The sequence below is a fragment of the Arachis stenosperma genome, chromosome 7 (assembly GCF_014773155.1).
Source record: "Arachis stenosperma cultivar V10309 chromosome 7, arast.V10309.gnm1.PFL2, whole genome shotgun sequence".
Classification (NCBI taxonomy): domain Eukaryota; kingdom Viridiplantae; phylum Streptophyta; class Magnoliopsida; order Fabales; family Fabaceae; genus Arachis; species Arachis stenosperma.
In genome coordinates, this window is record NC_080383.1 from 3,242,980 (window position 1) to 3,261,701 (window position 18,722).

General features: G+C 24.6%; 1 long non-coding RNA gene across 1 annotated transcript; it reads left to right on the top strand.

The window, feature by feature from the left end:
• Positions 1-11,899: 11,899 nt before the first annotated feature.
• LOC130941989 (uncharacterized) lies at positions 11,900-14,826 on the top strand. Its single transcript, XR_009070749.1, has 3 exons — positions 11,900-12,011; positions 12,689-12,970; positions 14,613-14,826. It is a non-coding gene; the product is annotated as an uncharacterized LOC130941989 (long non-coding RNA).
• Positions 14,827-18,722: the final 3,896 nt, after the last annotated feature.

Below are 18,722 nucleotides of genomic sequence, written 5' to 3' on the forward strand. Positions count from 1 at the left end.
TGTATATAATCTTTTAATTTTTATATTAGTTCCTTCTAATTTTATTAAATTATTCTAGCTTTGTCCCTCTAATAATAGAGCTTAACTTTAATAGTCATGCAATTAAATTTATGTATTTATATGAGTTTTTGAATAGTAAATTTAAAGATGAGTTACTTTTGTTAATATAATAATATATAATTGATTGTTGATGTAAAATTAATAATAAATTAGTATTTTATCTATAATAACACATCGACTTTGTTCTGACATTATAAGTTATGATACAAAAATATTTTATAGAGTTAAACTATTTTTATAAAAAGGTCATAAGGGACAAAAATTTCTGTTTACTAATAAGATCAAAATTTTTAAGATAAAAAAAAATAAATAATAAAGTTTTTAGTTTTTATTTTTATGTGAAAGAGTTTAATTTTTTATTAATAATTAATTTTAACATTCATTAATTAAAACTTAAAAGAGTTTAATGTGTATATTTTTATATTTGATTAGGTGTTAAATTTATTACACAAATAAAAATAATTAATTTTCATATTTTTTTATTTAAAAATAATATTTTTTCTCTTTGTCTATATAAAAATATAATTATATATTAGTATAAAAAAATTTATATTGATTTTAATTATTAATCACGACGTTAATATTCTCTCCAAATTATATGAATTAAATATTTAAAGAAAAAGAACTAAAAATATAGATTAGAAAAATAAATGGTGAAAACTTAAAACTCAATAAAAAAACTAAAAAATATACATATAATAATAATATTTTTTATGTGAATAATATTACAAAATAATTAATCATAAATTGAATACATTCTTTATAATTTTATGAATTTATTTAAATTAGATTATTTTATTTTTTATTTTTTTTTAGAACAAAAAGATTGAGAGAAATAGAAATTGAAAGAGAAAAAAGAGAAAAAGATAAGGGAAGAGAGGAAGATAAGAGGATGTAGGAAGAAAATTTATTAATTTTTGAAAAAAATATTTTTTCTTAATTATAATGAGAGAGTGTGATGTGACACATTTTGATTGTTAAATTAGTAATATAATATAATATAATTATATTTTAATTTTAATTTTAATTTAATTTTAATTACAATTAGATAATATCATATTGCACATTTTAATTGTTAAGTTTATAATTAATCATTGATAATAATATATTAGAGAGATAGAATAAATAAAAAAATAAAAAAAATAAAAAAAGAAAAATTAAAAAAATAATATTATTCTTTAATTTTTTAAAAAGAAATATTGATTCCAATTATAACAAAAGTTAATAGTATTCTTTACTCTTGGCCTTCAATAATGGCCATATATATATATATATATATATATATGCATATATCTGAGTGTGATCACATGGATAGCTCAAAGGTTTTTGTTTTCTTTGTTGTTCTTTTTGTTCTTCTCTTACCTTCACATGTCTTCACACATGAATTGATCAAGGGTGAGTCTTCCCTTTCCTTATTTCATCACCAATAACCCAAAGTATATGCTTTCCACTTTCCATATTATTATCTTTCTACATTATTATTATTATTATTATTATTATTATTATTATTATTATTATTAAGCATAAAATTGATTTCCATACCCATTAATTGTTAATTATATATTAGTGCAAAAAATTGCCATTTTAAAGTGATAAAATATACATTTTTAATCTTTAATTAAAAATTTTTAAAAACAGCTGCAATCATCCAACAAATTGAATTTGCATTCCATTTGTATAAATATTTTTTTCCCTAAATCCATTTCATGTTGAAGGCTTAGGATGATGATGGGTTGAAAGATTTAACAAATGATTCAGTTTATTAATATCTCTAAAATTTAGAATGGATAACTCATCATTATATTCTAATATTCTATGTTACATGAAATTGAAAGAGGCTTTTTTTATGATACTCGTTCAATAGGTTATTATCCCGCCGCTAATTATAACGATCCGCCGCCGACTTATATATATGATCCGTGGGCCAATTTTCGTCATCTTCCTCCTCCTCCTCGACCAACCAAGAAGTCATCTTGCCATAGTTTCCGGCATCTTCATCCTCATCCTCGTCCTCAGTCTCCTGTTCATCCACAACCTCAACATATATAGTTTTTATATTCTTGATCATTTACTGTTATTCCACTTATTAGTTCGTAGTTTGAAAAAGTAATAATGAAAAAAATGTTTAAATGGGTTTGATTTGCGTTTTTATTTTTTATTTTTATTTTTATTATTTTTTATTTTTAGATTTTATAATAAAAAAGTGAAAATAGTAAATTTTTTTTATTTATTTTTATCTTTTGTTTTCACTTTTTTTTATAAAATTTAACAAATAAAAGACAATGAAAATAGAAATAAAAAATACAAATACAAATCAAATGTACGTTTATTTTTTTTAATGAGAGATATCTTAATGATATTTTATTTATCTCTATTTATGAAATATATAATTCTCTTCTATATGTAAAATCAAAATAAATTATTTGAGTTTACTTGACTAAATAATGAGTTATTTAAGTCATTTTGTTTATCCTTAATTTATGCCGATCTTGTGATATTTATTGAAATAAATTATTTCTACAATTTTTGTCTCAAAATAGTTGATGAGTAGCAAACTAGCAATTCAATAAAATTGTGATTAACCACTATAAACTCAAGAATTCAATAATATATTCAATAATATATAAATATCTAATAAGTATTTAACTACGTTCTAATAATAAAGCTTCGTATATCACAATAGAAAGAGCACTTAACCGTAATTTTTTTGAGACATGTAATGTTAATGTTATAAGCACGAAAAATATATGAGATTAGTCTCATATTAAAAAAATAAAAAATAAATTAAAAAGGTTATAGAATAAGAAATCTATAAATTCGATATCCAACATTATCCGCCGCAAAATTTTGGCGGCTTGGATAGGGGTTCTAATTAGTTAATGACTAAAAGTAAAATATATATTTATCTATAAGATAATAAATTTAATTAAACATTTTGTCCAAAGAAATTTGATTGATTGTCTGCTTTTGGATAAAATGACTACATCAAACCTTCTATATTGCATTTTTTAGTTTGTTTAAAGAAAATAAAAAAGTACCTCCTTGAAGTTTTATTTGATTGAAGAGTTTAACATTTTTAAGTAAAATAAACATTAGTGCTTAATTAATTAATAATCACCCTGATTTAATATATTTCGTCAATTCTATCTATAATAGATATAGTGAACTAGATTAATCCTTCTACTAATGAGATACGTGTATGTTGGTGACAATAATTTAATATTAACTCTTGTAATTGTATACGAGGAATGCTAGGAGGCCAGTAACTTTTGTGATTTATAGTCATCACATAATTATCAATGATGATCTAATGGTATGAGATTGGTGTGAGATTTTATCTAATGACTCACTTTTTTATGCTGGTTACATGCTGACCAGAATTTAATAAAGTTGTTGCCCCATAGACTTTTCTATTGTGTATTTTAGGTAATCTCGATTTCTAATACGTGGATGCTTCTATGAAGGCGCGTAAAACGTCATTTTATAAAGACACGTATATGTCGCATTATTATTGGATGTATTAATCAATCAGTTATTTTTAAATTTCTTAACAAATTAGAGTAAAACTGGTTTTTTTATAACTATAACAATAAACTCAATTGTTATCAGATTCGATTGAACCGACCAATTTACATAACCCACTGGATTATAGTTTTTTTTTAAACAAAAATCAGGGATATATTTGTCTTTTTATCAAAAATTTAAACATGATTCAGTTTAGATTGCGTAAATCGATCGGATCAAATCGGGTCTAATAATTATAATACAGATAATTGGGTTTATTATTGTTGCTTTAATATAAACCGATTTTATTCTAATTTATTAAAAAATAAATTATTAACTATTTTATTAAAGATGTTCAATAATATTATAACACATGTAAATATTTTAAAAAAATATTTTTAGTATCTTTATCGAAGTGATTTCCTGTACGGTTTGGTTCGCTTCTCAGTTCTCATGATATAAAATAAAATTTTATTTGTGTGTAAGATTAATTGACCCTTGAGTATTGTCTCTATATACCGGCCAAGTGACAATTTCGAATTAAAAATGAAATGAAATTTTGTTTCAGTATTAAACTCTTATCTTAGCTTGTACATTGTGATTGTATTTGTTATTCTAATTGGTTTGTATTATGGCTAATTCTATGGTTTATTATATTTCTTTTCTTCTTTTTTCTGTTTTTCTCTTATCTTCACACGTTTTGACACATGAACCATTTAAAGGTGAGATTTATGTTTCCATATCTTTAATTTTACCCAAACTATGTATAGTTTATTTTCATCTTACATCTTTTTATCTTCATTATTATTGTTAAATTATAATTCATATAGGAGCAAAATTATAATACTAATTATAAGTAAAATTTAATTATTTGTAAACTTGTAGGTCATGAATCATGATAGTTTTAATCAGCAAATTAAGATAACTATCAAACGCTATATGCTATAAGCCATTTATTTCATATCCCGTAAATTATAATTCTTTATCTTAAAATTGATTTTTTTTAATTTCCCACTGTTGCTGATTATCATGTGAAAAAAAAATTGTCATTTTAGGCCTTCTTATCTTAGAGTGAATTCTTTTTTTTTTTATCTTATTATAAATTAAAAGTTTTATATAGATCATATAATTATATATTGGATAATCATATAACAAAATGCATTTACATTGAGTAATATATTTTCATTTGAACACATACAATATATACATTTTAATTTTTTGCAATTTTTATTTGTAAATCCATTAGAGGAAATGATTTCAGAAAATTCTATGATAAACGTTGATTGGTATGATCCTTCTGGGATGAGATTTAAGAGGCTACCACCACGTCCGGGTCCGCTTCCTCCTCCTTCTTCTCATTATTCTCGTTTGTGGTCGGAGCGAGTTAATCGTTGGTCTGATCGTTCTTTTGGTTTACCGCCGTTTCATGGACAACCGAAGAAAAATAAACACAACTCCGCCTCTTCTCCACCACATCCTCCACCAATTAAAATGGATCACTATTCTCATTCATTTGCATTCCATCGCAATTGAAAATTTTTATTTTATATAAGAATTTAACTAAATTTTTTTAATTTAAACTAGCTAGATACAGAGATCTAATTAATAATTAAGTAAAATTACACCTATAGAATAATAATTAACCTAATTTAAAACTTAAATTCTATATTTTCAATTTACTCTTTTTTTTTTTAATTGTGCAACAAAGAAACATAAAGACTAAAGAGATCAGATTATTACAAGAAAACACAACTATGGTGGTACTATATATTAACCTCTTGTAATTACATGTTTTACCACACCAATCTAAGCGTACACTATTATGGTCTAATTTGAGTAAATAATTTAATTAATTTTAAAAAAAAAAAAACTTAAACAATAAATACTTATATATTAAAAATAATTTATAAATAAATTATTTTGTATTTAATTTTTTAGTTTAAAAAATATTTATTAAAAAAAATAAATATTTTATTATAAAAAAATTATTTTTTAAACTTCTTCATAACTACTTAAATAATTTAAAAAAAGCTACAATTTAATTTTAAAATTTATACCAAATATTAATACTATAATTTTTTATAAATTAAAAATAAAAAAGCTACTTTTCAACCTATCCAAACGGGCCTATATACCATCAAAGCTTAGTGGATTTAGATATACTATATATACTAAGTTATTTTACAAATAATCACTATACTCATTCATCTTTATATATACTAAGTTATTCTAATAAAATGGCTAACTCCATGGCCTATATTTCTTTTCTTTTTCTTTTCCGTTTTTCTATTCTTCTCTTATTTTTCCCACGTTCTAACGCATGAACTATTTAAAGGTGAGATTTCTCTTTCTTTCTTTAATGTCACCCAAACTATATACAATTTCCATCTTTATATCTTTGTATATTCTTCTAAATTATGGTTCATTGCGTATGTATAGGAGCAAAATTTGAAATACTAATAATTAGTAAAATTTAATAATTTATAACTCATGATAGTTTTAATTAGCAAATTAAGATAAATATATCAAATACTATGTATGTTAGACATAATTTAGTTATTTGATGTTAACGAACTAAATCTCAACTAACATAATCTTTTTATATTCACTTAAAAAATTTTATAATGTAATTTTATGGACCTAAATTAACTATTTTTATGCAATTTTTGTATGTAAATTCATTGGAATATATGATTTCAGAAAACACTATGATAAATGTAGATTGGTATAATCCTTCGGCGGGTAAGAGAAGTCACGTGTCTCGAAAGCGTAAGGATCCGTTTCAGCTTCGTCGTCCTTGGGCGGAGCATTCCGAGCCTTGGCCCGGTCATGCTTCGAAAAAGCCGTCTCTTCAGCCGCGACTCAAGAAAGATAAAATCAATGCCGCTGCTCCACAGAGGCCTCCTTCTCCAACTAATTAATAAAAGGTGAAAGTTCAAGTGCAAGTCGATAGATGAGAGCCGTTAGATGAAAGTTTAGTCAAATCTGTCATATTATCTAACGACTCTTAGTTATCAACTTTACGTGAAGTCAACTGCACATGAATTTCTACCTTAATAAAATGAACGAAAATATTTAGTAATAAAAAAATATAAGTAAAAAATAGTTAAAATTTATCCTATATTATTTAATATTCATTAATTATTATAACAATTAATGAATACTAAATAAAATAAATTCTAACTATTTTTTTTTTGTTAGGCTAGTACAATGAATCACTATGCCCAATTTGTTGGCTACCAATGTGAGACATTAATATTTCAAAGTTTTAATTGCTATGTATTTCTTTATGATTTTATCATGTTTTATTAGGTTTTCATAGTTTAAAAATAAGTATTAAATAAAATTTTTTTACCCCAGTTTAATTGTTGCTATTATAAAAGAATATAACTTTTTTTTGAATGGTAAAGTAGTATACATTTTATTTCTAATGCTTGTAATTTTTTTAATTATTCTTAATATTTAGTTGTATTTAATCTTATCTATAATATTTTTTATTTATGCTAAAATTATTTCTGGATGATAATTTTATGTAAAATATTAGGGACGAAATTAAAAATTTTTGGCGATAGTTTTGACATAAATTAAAAACATTATAAACAAAATTAAATGAAATAAAATGTTAAGGATACTTTTAAAAAAAATTACAAATATTAAAATAAAAAATATAATTTACCCTTTTAAAAATATTCGTAACTTGCATCATTTAAATTACAATAGAAAATATTCTACCCCTTTCATTTTCTTTTATTTAATGACAACCGAATATGTTTTGTTTAAAATACTTGATTCTCAAGAGTGGCCAAATTTATCTTACGTTTTCTTTTAACTTTTAACATTTAAGTGATAGACAAGTAGAAATTTAAACGATTAAAATTTAGTTATTTTTTTACGTTTATTGAACTACTGTATCTATTTTCAAATAATTGTTGTTTTTATTTTTTTTTTCGGTTATAAAATTCTCATATTTAGGCATTTGAATTTGATTATTCTAATTACAATGATAAATAAAATTGTAGAGGCAGAAAGTTATATTGAAGATGCAAGTGTTACGAGGCATCGCAAAATGATGAAGCCTTCAAAATTAAAAATTAATTATAGGTGTTCTCTTAATTTTCATGCTTTAATTTTCGAGCCAAATGGACATGAAGATAGAATAACTTATGGAGACAATATGCAATTTGCAAATTTATATGATTTGAATTTTGAAAAGTACTGTGCTTGCTCATAATAAGAATTCTGAGTAATATATATAAGACTTTAAAAAATGTTTTGAATACATTAAAAATTAATTATTATATATTTATACCTGTTGTTTAATTTATTTTTGTATATATTTTATATAAATAATTAATTTAATGGCTACTTTTTATTTACATGCGAAATGATTATAAGATTTTGGATAAATGATCGAAACAAATACAATAATAATCATTTTAAAATATTCATAATTTATGGTCGTTTGGTGTATCCGATAGGTCAAACAAACATAATAAGGCCTAGTAAAATTTAAATATTATGTCCAATATAAATGTATAATATATTGTATTTTAGATCATAGTATTTTTAATTTTTAGTTATCATATGTAATTTTTAATACTGCTAAGTTTTGAATTTCAAACTACTAAATCTTGTAAATATTTTAATTAAAATTTATTTTTCATTAAAGTTATTTTACAAATAATCACTATACTCATTCATCTTTAGATATACTATATATACTAAGTTATTCTAATAACATGGCTAACTCCATGGCCTATATTTCTTTTGTTTTTCTTTTTCGTTTTTCTATCCTTCTCTTATTTTCCCACGTTTTAACGCATGAACTATTTAAAGGTGAGATTTCTCTTTCCTTCTTCAATGTCACCCAAACTATATACAATTTCCATCTTTATATCTTTGTATATTCTTCTAAATTATGGTTCATTGCATATGTATAGGAGCAAAATTTGAAATACTAATTATGAGTAGTAAAGTTTAAAAATTTATAACTCATGATAGTTTTAATTAACAAATTAAGATAAATATATCAAATACTATGTATATTAGATATAAATTAGTTATTTGATGTTAAACTATAGCTTAAATATCATAGTTTTTTCATACTCACTTAACAAATTTTAGAATGTATTTTCATGGTCCTAAATTAACTATTTTTATGCAATTTTTGTATGTAAATTCATTAGAAGATATGATTTCAAAAGAGTTATATTAGGTAATCAAAGGCTCTCTTGAATAACATGAACAACGAGTTTTAAAATTGGTCCAATTCAAGTAAAACACACTACACTCCAAATTACTCACCTAAATCTTAATATTAGAATAACCATCCGCACACCTAGTGAATTAAACATTCGATATATCCAGTGTTCACATTATTTAATATTTTCATTGTCTACCTATACTTTTCCTTTCAGAAAATACTATGATAAATATAAATTGGTATAATCCTTCCACGGGTAGGACAGGTCACGTGGGTCGAAAGGGTACGGATCCGTTTCGTCGTCGTCGTCCTTGGGCAGAGCAATCCAATCCTTGGCCCGGTCATGCTTCAAAAAAGCCAGCTCTTCAGCCGCGATTCAAGAAGAATAAAAACAAAGCCGCTGCTCCTCCGCGGCCTCCTCCATCAACTAATTAATAAAATGAACGAAAATATTTGATAATAAAAAATATTAGTAAAAGATAGTTAAAATTTATTTTATTTAATATTCATTAATTATTATAACAATTAATGAATAGATGAATATTAAATAAAATAAATTTTAACTTTTTTTTTGTTAGTCTACTACAATAAATCACTATACCCAACTTGTTAGCTACAAATGTGAGACATTAATATTTCAAAGTTTTAATTACTATGTAGTTCTTTATGATTTTATCATGTTTTATTTAAAAATAAGTACTAAATAAAAGATTTTTACCCCAGTTTAATTGTTGCTATTATAAAAGAATATAAATTTTTTTAATAGTAAAATATACTTTTTTATTTCTAATGTTTGTAGTTTTTTTTAATTATTTTTAATATTTAGTTGTATTTAATTTTATCTATAATATTTTTTATTTATGCTAAAATTATATCTCTGATCTGGATGATAACTTTATGTAAAATATTAGGGACAAAATTAAAAATTTTCGGCGATAGTTTTGACACAAATTAAAGATATTAAAAACAAAATTGAATGAAATAAAATGATAAGAATATTTAAAAAAAAATTATAAATATTAAAATAAAAAATATAATTTACCCTTTTAAAAATATTCGTAGCATGCATAAATTAAATACAATAGAAAATATTCTACCCCTGTCATTTTCTTTTATTTAATGACAACTGTTTATGTTTTGTTTAAATTACTTGATTCTTAAGAGTGGCCAAATTTGTCTTACGTTTTCTTTTAACTTTTAAGTGATAGACAAGTAGAAATTTAAACGATTAAAATTCATAGTTATTTTTTACGTTTATTAAACTACTGTATCTATTTTAAAATAATTGTTGATTTCATTTTTTTTCGGTTATAAAATTCTCATATTTAGGCATTTGAATTTGATTATTCTAATTACGATGATAAATAAAATTATAGAGACAGAAAGCTATATTGAAGATGCAAGTGTTACGAGGCATCGCAAAATGATGAAGCCTTCAAAATTAAAAAATTAATTATAGATGTTCTCTTAATTTTCATGCTTAATTTTCGAACCAAATGGACATGAAGATAGAATAACTTATGGAGACAATATGCAATTTGCAAATTTATATGATTTGAATTTTGAAAAGTACTGTGCTTGCTCATAATCAGAATTCTGAGTAATATATATAAGACTTTAAAAAATGTTTTGAATACATTAAAAATTAATTATTGTATATTTATATATGTGTTGTTTAATTTATTTTTATATATATTTTATATAAATAATTAATTTAATGACTAATTTTTTATTTACATGTGAAATAATTATAAAATTTTGGATAAATGCCCGAAAGAAATATATATAATAATCATTTTAAAATATTCATAATTTATGGTCTTTTGGTATATCCGATAGGTCAAACAAAAATATATAATAAGGCCTGGTAAAATTTAAATATTATGTCCAATATAATTGTATAATATATTGTATTTTAGATCATAGTATTTTTAATTTTTAGTTATCATATGTAATTTTTAATACTGCTAAGTTATGAATTTCAAACCACTAAATCTTATAAATATTTTAATTAAAATTTATTTTTATTAAAGATAGCTAATTGATTATAATACCGGCGTAACGTATAACTACAACCTTCGATATCCAATTCTTGACGTGCATATTGAAAAATAATTATGTCAAGCTATGAAGTACAAACACTTTGCTAAATTGTTGTATTTACGTGTTAGATATATTTTATACACGATATTTATTGATACTTATTTGATATGTGTACACCGTATTCAACCGTGTTTTAATAAAAAAAAAAAATTTCGGACATACTTGGACACACCTAAACACCATCACGTGTTAGCGTGTCCAATCTTATTCTTAATATATATTCTTAAAATAAATTTAGATATAGTATATATTATTATTTATTAAAATAAAAAATTATTTTAAATATTTGATATAATTAAAATAAAATATTAAAAATAATTGAAAGAAATAATTTATATTTTAATATAAATAAAATATCAAAATATCATTACGATTTATCTAAAAAATACTTTATATTTTATACGTATACGTGTTCTCGTGTCTTATAAGATTTTAAAATTCGTGTATCGACATGTTCCGTGTCATGTCATATCATGTGTCCGTGTCGTGCATCATAGATGTCAAGTATCACTATTTAACTTATTGGAAAAAAATAAATACAAATTTAATTTTTCGAAGACTATTTTAATTATTAATTCTATAATTTTGCAACTCCCTTTTTTGTTTTTTTTTTTAATTACAAGTAAAATTTTTAAGTAAATATAAAAAAATTATGTCATTTAAACTATAATTTATTGGTCACCCTTTCTATGATTAAAAAAAAAGAAAAAAAATCTATAGTCTCTTTTGGCTTTTGGGTGAAATGAGCTTTTAATTGTTGTAAAATTCATGTGTTAGTGACAATAATTTAATAATATTAATGAACTCTTGTGTTTATTTTTACGTAATCTCGATTTGAAATTAAGTACCGTTTGGTTCACTTCTCATGAAATAAAATAAAATTTTATTTGTGTGTAAGATTAATCGACTCTTGAGTATTGGCTCTCTATAACGGCCAAGTGACAATCTATTTTCGAATTAAAAATGAAATGAAATTTTATTTCAGTATTAAACCCTTAGCTTAGTTTGCACTTTAATTTGTGATTGTATTTGTTATCCTAATTGGTTTTTAATATGGCTAATCCCATGGCCTATATTTCTTTTCTTCTTTCTTCTATTTTTCTCTTATCTTCACACGTTTTGACTCATGAACTATTTAAAGGTGAGATTTATGTTTCCATATTTTTTATTATGTATGGTTTCCATCTTATATATTTTTATCTTTTTTTATTATTGTCACCTCCCCCTCCCCGCAAATTATAGTTCATATAGGAGCAACATTTAAAATACTAATAATTATAAGTAAAATTTGATTATTTGTAAGCCATGATAATTTTAATTAGCAAATATTATATGCTATAAGCTAATTATTTCATCAACCATGTTAGGTATATATATATATTAAAATTGGTTACTAAAATCAGTTATTAATATAAAATATGTATTAAAATATAAAAATACACATTAAAAATAAATTAAATTATATTTATATAAAAATAATAAAATACATAATGACTAATTTTAGTAACTAATTTTAATATATAAATAATATTTTTGTTATCTCATATCCCGTAAATTATATAACTCATTATCTTAAAATTGATCTTTTATTAACTTACCCACTATTATTGATTATCTAATAGGAAAAATTTGTCGTTTTAGGCCTTCTTCTCTTAGAGTGAACTTTATTTTTTAATCTTATTATAAATTAAAAGTTTTATATAGATAATTATGTATTGGATAATCATGTAACAAAATGCATTTACATTAGGTTGTATATTTTCATTTGAACACAATATATCCAACTTGATTTTATGCAATTTTTGTGCGTATTGTTAGAGATGATGATTTCAGAAAACCCTATGATGATGAATATTGATTGGTATGATCCTTCTGTCCGGAGATATAAGGTGCTACGACCACGTACGGGTCGAGTTCCTCCTTCTCCTCCTTGGTCGCAACGTTCTAATCCTTGGCCTGATCGTTCTTTTAGCTCGCCGCCGCTTCATCCACGGCTAAAGAAGAATAAACACAACGCCGCCTCTTCTCCACCACCAACTAAAATGGATTAGTATACTCACTCACTTGGATTTCATTACAATAATGATGGTTTTATATCAGGTGAGATGATACAGTTTGATTGAAAATTTTTATTATTGAAAATTTTTATTTTATGTAATAACTTAATTAGAATTTTTTAATTTAAACTAGACATAGAGATTTAATTACTAATTTGATAAAATTATACCTATAAAATAATTAACTTAATTTAAAACTTATATATTTTCAATTTATTCTTTTGTTGGACTATGCACCAAAGAAACATACAGAGGACACAAGATGAGATTAACTACATTTAATTCAAAATTTTAAATTGTTAACATAATAATTTTTTTATCTTATAAAGTTTTCACGTTTTTTTTATTTTTATCTATGTGGGACTAATTTATTACACTCTTCACACTTGTTACTTAATATTTTGGCCCGGTCATTCTTCGAATTGGCCGGCTCTTTAACCACGGCTCAAGAAGAATAAAAATAATGCCACTGCTCCACGGCGGCCTCCTCTACTAGGGGTGTTTATGGGCCGGGTAAAATCGAATTTGATGTGATCCAAATCCGGTTCGAAATATATACCGGACCTATTTATTAGACTCGAACATGACTTTAGACCCGATAAAACCTACACACTTTCGGGCCACGATTATATCGGGTAAAAACTGAATGAAAACTGGGCCGTTAACATTACCTTTTTGTAAGTTAGCATGTAAAAATATCTAAATATCTAAAACTCCAACCATTATTTGACATGGTAAAATTCACTTAGAAAAATATAACTAGAACCAACCATTTCCTAAAATTAAAGCATAACCATAATCAATACTAATATTGTCTAATAACACCAAATATTTAAATAAATACAAATAACACAATATTATGCATTAGTTTAAAGTCTTATGCATTTTTAATATAAAACATTAACTTATAGTCTTATAATAACTAATAACACAAAATATTAAGATTTACAATTCTTAAATTTCACATAAGAATAACCATCATCCATAATTAATAACACAAAATATTAATTGTGTATGATAACCGAACCACTGGATCGAATTCGGGTGACCCAAACTTTGGTCCGACCCGACCCAGAATAATGACCGGGTCTATTTTTAAAACCCTTATCCGACCTTAGACCCGATAAAATCACACCAAATTAGTTTCTAAAAAGTTCAGAACCGGACCGAATTTTCAAGCCGAGCCGGACCATGAACACTCTATCCTCTACCAACTAATAAAATGAATCACTATGCTCAACTTGTTAGCTACTAACGTGAGACACATTAATATTTCAGTTTCAATTATACTATGCAGTTCTTTATGATTTTAACATGTTTTTTTAGTTTTTTTTTAGTTTAAAAATACTATTAGATAAAAGATTTCTACCCCGGTTTAAAAATAGTTTTGAAATTATTCACAGCCTGGATCAATTAAACACAATAGAAAATATTCTGTCCCTTTATTTTTTTTATTTAATGACAACTGTATATGTTCTGTTTAAATTACTTAATTCTCTCAAGAATGACTAAATTTGTTTTATGTTTAAATGACTAAAATTTATAAATGTTTTCTTTACGTTTATCGAATTACTGTATCTATTTTAAAATAATTATTGCTTTCATTTTTTGCTGTTATAAAATTCTCATAATTATATCGTATTTGAATTTGATTATTCTAATTACGATGAAAAATAAAATTGTAGAGGCAGAGAGCGATACTGAAGAATGAAGATGGAAGCGTTACGAGGCATTATATACAAAGATAAAAATATATAATTACGGGACAATATGCAATGCAATTTGCAAGTTTATATATGATGTGAATTTTAAAAAGTGTGCTTGGTCATGATAAGAATTCTAAGTCTTTGGATTAGTACCTGATACAAATACAAATAAAATAATCATTTGATAATACTCATAATTATTTGTGCTTGTTTAGTATATCCAATAGGTCAAATATGATAAGGCCTTTAATATTTAAATATTATGCTACATGTAACTGTATCACATGATATATTTTAGAACGTAGTATTATTAATTTTTTAGTTATTAATAATCATCACATGTAATTTTCAACAAAGAGAAAAAAAAATATCACTTAAAATCCAAAATCATCCATTACCGCTATAGATTGATGCCAATTGCCACATTCATTTGGTTTCCAATTCTGAGAACAGCTTCAAGTAACTTCAAATAAAATCTAGCATAGGCATCGAAACCAAACATTTTCACAAGAACAAATAAGTTCTGAAACAAAAAGTCATCAATTATTATATCTAGTTAGTGTAAAACCCAGGTTTCATCCGAAGTAAATATTAATCCATTCAAAATATTTATTAATATTTATTTATTAATATTAATAGTTATTATTTTTAATTTAAAAAATTTTATTTGTGTATAAAAATTTATTGTACAATATATAAGATTGTTATTGTTACGGTGGGTAACCGGAGATTGATGGGCTAAATGACGTTGGTTGGCCCAAATGCGTGAAGGAGGAGGATTCCGAATGGATATGCAACTCGGGGGCCTCCGTCCGACTTGTTTCTGTGAGGAGATGGGGGTGGTACCTGCAAAGACACTCCGATGCCTAAGTTAGCAAGAGTGTAAGCAGGTCTAGAGAGTATTGGAACTTAGAGATACCTGAGGGGTGTCAGTGCATTTATAGTGGTGAACCAATAACCACCGTTGGAGTAGTGCCATGTTTTTAGGGTGTTAACCGTCCCATTATCTTAGGGAGGTTAAGATATGGCTCGATGAAGTGGTTAGAGAGATTTTAGGGGTAGTTACTCATTTAAATGAGTGTTTATCCGCCAGCTAATCTCGTGCCCGACTTCTTTAGAACGGATCGTGGTGAGTACCGACTTCATAGGATGAAGATTGGTACTGGTGAGGCCCAACCCTTTGGATTAGGTCCTTTGCTTGATCTTGGGCCTTTTATTATTGGGTCAGGGTATGAACAGTTATATTATCTACTTTTTAAAAGCCAAATAATCTTGTCTATATAAATAGATTCTACTTAAATATAAAAGTTATTATGTATGTATATTTAAATATTGTTACACAAAGAACGAATATTAACTAAATGATATTTAGTTATAATTATTAGATCACTAATATATAGTTAAGCACAAATCATATATTTAATCTACTTTATTATATTTATTATAATTTGTTTACAAAATTATATGTATATTTAACCCAAGCCTATGACTAAGCATGAATTGTGTATTTAATCTCTAAATAATTTTTTAATCTATATATATCAATCATCTTTTAAGTGTTTTTTTAACAAAAATTTGTTCGTGAATCATTTTCATTGGCCCTAATAAAAAATGCATTCAACAAAGTTTAAAATAACTACTCTAATAAAATATAGCTTTAGGAGCAAAAATAATAACAATTAAAAAGATTTAATATTGAGAATTTATTTTTTCATCAAAAACCATCACATAATCTACACATTGAAATTTGTCACTTATTTGCATAAACATAATTACAGAACCAAAATATTAGATAGGAATATAAATCATATATACAGATTTAGTGTTATTTGCATTTTGTTATATATATTATTATTATCTTTCGAGAGAAATTTTAGTAAATTATTTTATTAAATCCCTACTACTATTCTTCTTGATAATATAATTTGCTGAACCACATTTAAAACAACCACAACCTGAAGTCATAAATTATAGTATTGAGATTATAAAAGAAATACAGTTGTAGAAGACTGTCATAATGCTATCACAAACTGAATTATATAAAACGTATTCCTATATGTCATGACATGTTTATCATTTATCTTTGTCCTTTTAGTTCCTCTTATATTGCGATCACAATTTTTTCACACTTTGACTCAAAATCCACATGTATTCTTTAATAAAAAAAAATCAAACATTATTCATCTATTATGGTGGCAAATAAAAGTAAAAGGATTAGGAAAAATAGTTTTCTAATCATTCTAAATTACGCTTTTTTTTAGTATATATAGTTGATAATAAAAGTTTAAACGCATAATTGGAAAAAAAAAGAACCTTACAATTCGATATATCTAAGAGGTCAATTAAAATTAAATTAAGGATGACTCATTAAGAAAAGAAAACAGGTAAATAAATTAATTTCTTTTTTGAAGAAATAAGATGCAAGATCCTTTTATATAATAATCTTCAAATTTAAAATTTTGAATGTATCAAATCAAACTGCAATCTTATTTGATAGTCTATATATTTGTCTTTCAAATTCATATACGAAAGAATAGTCATAATTTACATATATAATTAAATAAAAATGGTTATAACTCATAACTCATAGCCATATATAGCATGGAAGAATGGTCATAATTTACATATATAATTAAATAAGATTTATCATTGGAATTTAAATAAAAATAATTTGGTTTTTAATTTTTATGTTTACAAAAATGATGGATTAGTATTCAATTTTCATACCTTTAATCCACGTTCACGCAATGCATCAAATATTTAAATTATGATGAGATAATTTGATCAACAAATAAATCTTGGCTTGTTTCCATATCGTCATAGCTAAAACATTTTTGTTTTGTAAGTGAAATCAAATCTAAGAAATTGAGGTAAAATTGAAAATGATGACCTTTGAGAATAACTCAAATCTTTTATAACCTTATCTTATATTGCACTAAATTATTATTAATGGATAAAATTAGTAAGCTAATCTTTTCTTTCAAAGGAACCATAGAGATAACCCCAATAAAAAAAATTGCCTTCAACCTGTTTTTTCTAAAATCAAACACATATTCTACAAACATATTTTACTCCAATGCGAAGTTAAGATTGCCTTCTTTAAACTTATAGCATTATTGGCTGATTAAATTTCTATATAGCAATGCAACTAAAAATGATCACCTATTTTTTAGATATGTATAAAGAGAGCAATAAAAGGGGTATAATTTGCATCTAGCCCATGGCAAAGAAAAATACGATGGCAAATATTCAAAAGGAAGAAGTAATTTTTGTTTAAAAAAAGTGGTATAATTATATCATATTATAAGTGGTATAGGTTTAATAGAAAGTTGTAATGTTTGTTGATAGTATTTTTCCAAAGCCTCTATTCATCTACGAATTTTTTTTTCTTAGCATAATAACATCTTTAGCTATTGATTTTTATCTGATGAAGGTCATCTATTAGGTTCATAGAAAAAAATTTCTGTGATTTTGGGTCATCTTTAGCTACTTCAACTCCAATATAATGTCTTTCTTTATAATCTCCTGCTTAACCCACCAAGAACATAACAACAAAACATATCAAGCTTCAACTGAAATAATCACAATAATGCTAACAAAACATAGTCCAAGAAGAGCAAAACATCAAGAAAGACTGATGCTTACATGTTGATCGCATGCATAGAATAATGCACACAAAAAATGCTTTCCAGCTTATTCTCAAATAAATGGAAACTACCAGTGTTGGTTTCTGAAAATTTGTAAGGAAAAGTACTTATTTACCAATCACAGTGTTAAACAAATAAGAACAAAAAAATTGTGCAGTAAGAATTTTCAACTGAGAATCACAACATATAAAGCAAATCATTCATCCAAAAACATGCAGCTATTATATGTTTAGTAAGCAGCTAGAATCTCCAATACTTAATAATATTTTTTTAATTAATTACATATTTAAGTGTCGATTCAATCCCACAATTCAAATTCGTAGCTAGATTACGTCATAAAATAACACCAGATCACAGGGTAGTGATTATTATAATTCAATTACACTTTCATTTTTTCCATAAATCTAAAGAGCTATACATGTGAGAATATATCTTGCAAACT